Genomic DNA, 4,965 nt, shown 5'->3' with positions numbered 1-4,965 from the left:
GGGCTGGAGAGTGGTTTTCGGCGGGGAACGGTTGCTAGGGGACCTTCGTGGCGGCCGCACACGACTGACTGGCTGACTGACGGACGGACTGACTGATGGATTGACTGACTCTTGGACTGGCTGACTGACTGACTCTTGGGCTGACTGACTGACTCATAGACTGGCAGATTGATTAACTGAAAAACTGACTGTTTCTCAGACTGACGGACGGACTGACTGACTGATGGACTGTCAGACTGACTGACTGACAGACTGACTGACTCTCAGACAGACTGACAGACTGACTGACAGACTGACTGACTCTCAGACGGACTGACTGACTCACAGACTGGCAGACTGACTGGCTGACTGACTGCCTCAGACTGATTGACTGACTCACAGACTGACTGACAGACTGACTGACTCTCTGCCTGACTGACAGACTAACTCACAGACTGACTGGCTGCTGGACAGCCTGAGGGCCCTGCAATAAAAAAAAACCCTGAACATAAACCGTGTCCTGTTACCCACAGAGGAGAAATCCGCCCTTTCCAGACCGTCTCTGTCCCAGGTCTCCCCAGCCCATGTGAAATGTCCCCTTCCCTTCCCTCTCCTGAGGCGGTTCCTCCATGGGAGGTGGTGCCACCCCATGGGGCCTGTCCCCTGGGCAGAAGTGCCTGGGCACCGTGGCTTGTGATCTGGGGTTGGAGGCTTTGTTTCACTCCCTTGTTAACTCCAGGAGAGCTAGGTCACTTAGGTTTTTTCACCTACATTTTTTTCCCCACCTAGTAGTATACTTACTGCATACTTACAGTTGACACCAAGGGCTGGAAGAATTCTGTTGCCAAATTCCTTTCTTGCTGTTTTGCATCTCTCTCTAAGTAGGACATGGGATCTTTTCTGTGGAATTCCTTGGCCTGGTTGAGGATGCTGCTCTACAGTAGCATTTACCCAATATTCAGTGTTCAGTTACTGCATTTTTAGGTTGAAATGACTAACCTAAAAGAGTAATTTTGGTATAGAGAATATTTCTTTCGAGTCAGTGAAGTCTGTGATATATTAGTTGTAATAGCCTTAGGGGAAATAGTTGACATTGTAGGCAGATTTTATACCAAACTTTGATCTCAGTTACACCCCAAAAACCTCACTAACTTCAGTGGTATTACATTCAGTGGCAGAGGTTTTCTACCAGCATACTGGTGTTACTTGTTTTGTTTTGACTTGATCTGTTTATCATGATAGCAGTATGTAATACATTGCGGTATTAATAAAAATTACTATGTTTTACCATCCATATTTTTTTATTTCCTTACACTGTGACAATACGTCTTGAGGTAGTTAATTTTGTCGGAATAACAAAGTGTTTATTGGACACCAAGAAGACTTTTAAAATAGTTTCTAAAATTCTTTCTTGCCAAACTTAATTATTGTAGGTTTTACTAAAAGTACCATCTCTTACTTTGTTTGAATGATTTCTTTGGGTACTGAATCCAGAACTTTTTGTTTGGGAACAAACAGAGCCTGGTCATCATTTAAAAGCAAGCTCTGAAATCTGAGTTACTCCTTTGTGTACTTTTATTCTCTACAGTTATTTGCACAAAAGCTCTGATATTAACAAAACCATTTTTAGGAATGGTTGCTATATAATTTTTGTTTGGAGTTCTTGATTTCGCAATTTACTAAAAATATAATTTTTTTCAAGCCAGTATTTCTCACACTTGGTTTCTGCTTGAATGTAACAGTGTAAAGTCTGAGTTTCTAATTACACTGAGCTCAGAAGATACCAGTTGATTGATTTCAGTAAGACTTCTGCTGATCTGCACTCCTCACATTTCTTTCAACTTCTAAACAAAAACTGAGTATGTAAGAACAGAGCAGATTTGCAAGTGATTGGACATTCACTTTTTCTTCGGCATGTATTTGAGGAGTCCATAAAAAATAATAGTATACATTTTTTTTACGGAGGTACTGAGAAGAAAACAGAACTTCTGCCTTTACGATCACGTGTCCTTACGTATGTCTCACATTTTTAGAATATTTCTCGACATCTAAGAATGTATAGTATACTTCTGTTTATTGGAAGAAATTACAGTGAACATGCTTTATGTATGCTATAGTAATACCTTTGTCAGTTTTAGTTATCTGAAGTTTAAATATTTACTGATATATGTTGTCATTTAAGGCATTCTGGTGAGAACAATCCTTACTGTATGTCAGAAGAAAATGCAAAAACCTCCTTTTTCTTTTGAAGAATTCTTGATGTTCTCAAGATTTGGTGAGTCCGACTGCTTATTATTTTAACCACTCATGTGTATGGTGAAGTGAACAGGCAGGAGTCAGGTCCTGAGCAAAGCTATGTGAATGTAAATATTGAGAACTGAGTTTGAGCATAGATTGTATTTCCAAGACCCTCAGGCACTGGAAACTAAGAGGTTCGTAGAAATGGGGAACCTTTAAGAGAGCAGCCTCTCTGTTGTTAACTTCCCTTTTTCTCAAAGGTAAACCATGGAGGAAATTTTTTGCCTGCTGTACAGCAATTTTCTGTTGTTGGAAGCATGCTTGAGTGATGACACTGAATCAAGCATTGTTTAAAATATTTGGTCAGTCCACAGCTTTACTAACATAACAGAAAGTCCTGAACCCTGAGGCGAAAAGTTCTGATGAGCATGAAAAGGGGAATAGCTAGTTTTGCTTTTTCTTGTACTGATAAGACAACTAGGGAAATCTTTGAATATGCCTTTGTATTTTGTTAAAGAATTTAATATCATGTGGTTACCAGTGATTCGCTGAAATTGCATTCTTTTTGGAGGAAACAGAACATTCCTTCTGACCTGCCTACATTATTTGCAAGTATTGATTCACTCAAAGCCTTTAACTACAGAGCTATGAGAAAAATTGCTCTTTTGCTTTGAACCAGAACTTTTTCTCTCACAGGAACAAAGAAACAAAAAATGTTTAGAAGTATTTTGATGGGTGGAACATTTAGTTATAAAATATAAATTTTTCTTTAATGAGAGCAATCTGACATAAAATAAAACAAAATATTAATATGGCTTCATTTTCCAATTGGTACTACTCACCTTTTCCCTTTTTACCCTAAAGTGAACATATGTGTATTAATAGTTTACATTTAATCTGATTGTTTTTTCAAATAAATTTGTCTTGCTGTCCTACTATTAAGACAGACCATGTAATTTTCTTTCAGCTATACTAGAGGATTTAAAAACACATTGATTACTCTGTATTAACACCTACTTAATTATTTCAGGAAAGTGACCAATTTGATAATTAACTTCAAATGACTACACTTGGTTTCAACAATTTGCTCAAATGTTTAAGCTGCTAGTTTAAATTCTTTGCTAGACCAAGGAACAGAGTTTCTTCCTATGCTTCCAAGGCTGTCCTCAACAGATGGAAGGCATTACTGTCCTTTCCGAGAACTTAAATTGCACATGATTTTATTTGTCTCTTTAGAAACATAATAACCCTTTTTTTTTCTTGAGTTATCTCCTTTCTAACTAAAAAGTTATAGTCTTTTTAATTACTCCGTGTACGCTCTAATGGACCTTCCTGGCCTGCTTTTCTGTCTTTTTGAGATGATGTAATCATCTCTGAATGCAGTACATGGGAGAGGAGGAAATCACAGTCTACGTTAACAACAATGTTGCCAAAATTAGAGATTCTTAGAAGGTATATGTAAAATACATTTATACTGGTATTAAAATTCTTTATGCGAAATAAAATTCACAGATGACCTGATTTAATCTTTGCATTTGTATCATTTTCAGATATAACTGTTTTCTCTATGTACTGATTGCAGAAGGAGTGGTTAAGTTGTATCTCTCTCGATGCACCTTATTCTTTGGTGGATAAGTTACAAAAAGATTATTCCTTCAAGCTCAGCATTTCCAAGTAAGTACTCTTTCTTCCAGTATCCTGGATACTGTATTCAGTATCTGCTGATACGGGGTATCACAAATATTTTGACACATTTGTCTTTGCATTCCATTTTCACACTCCTTTTAGTATCACTTTTATCATTTCATGAAGCTACAAAATTCAGAAATCTATTAGTCATTTATTGTTAGGAGTCATTATTGTTGAAAGATTCTTCTTGCTACCCTGACCTTATGCCGCAGAGTTGACCAATAATTAAAGTACTGAGATAAATAATGTTAAACTAGTATTAAACTTGAAAATAATCTCAAAAGGAAGGTAAACCCAGAATTAGAATGTAGAATATGTAGTTTTATCGCAGTCCCCTTTGGCGGACTATATGGGGGACTGTATATGTTACACATCATCTTAAATTACATGATCAATTTTTTTTTTTAATGTATCATTGAGTACACAAATCTGACAATGCTCAGGGAGTGATTTAAGATTATGCGGTGAGAAGATGGTCTGTAACACCTACATCTGATTCACTGCAGGAATCATAGAATCAGTAAAGTAGGAGCTTGCAGCAAGTATGTAAAACGCTTGAATGCTATTACGCAGATTAATTTCAAATTAACTTCTTCTGTGGGTGATCACTCACTTTTAGTCCACGGCTGGTGGTCATGAACCTCAAGGTTGTGAAACTGATCTTGTAGCAGCAGTGTCACCAGCAATATGTACGTACTCAAGTACATACTCGTGCCTCCCACCTGAGGGCATGAAAAGTGAAGACGTTCCTTATTTCTTTCATATGACCAGCAGCAACAAAACGAAGCTCTTACAGTGTCCAGCTGCTTCTATGTGCACTGTTAATTAATGCTAGTTAACAGCTTTTTTTTTCTCAGCTCAGGCAAGATTTATTTGATCATATTTCCCCAGTGTGCATGCACCCATCTTTTACATGACTAATGTTGGATTGCTAATTATACGTAAAGATAAAGATTTTGCACCTGCCCCTCGACTGAATTAGCCCCAACCATTTGAAATGACAGTTTAGAGTGTTATTGCAACCCTAACATTTCTGGTTTGATTTTTCACTCACTTCAG

This window comes from Chroicocephalus ridibundus, chromosome 9 (genome assembly GCF_963924245.1).
Source record: "Chroicocephalus ridibundus chromosome 9, bChrRid1.1, whole genome shotgun sequence".
NCBI lineage: Eukaryota > Metazoa > Chordata > Aves > Charadriiformes > Laridae > Chroicocephalus > Chroicocephalus ridibundus.
The sequence above is the reverse complement of the archived record's forward strand: the minus strand, read 5'-3'. Positions refer to the sequence as shown.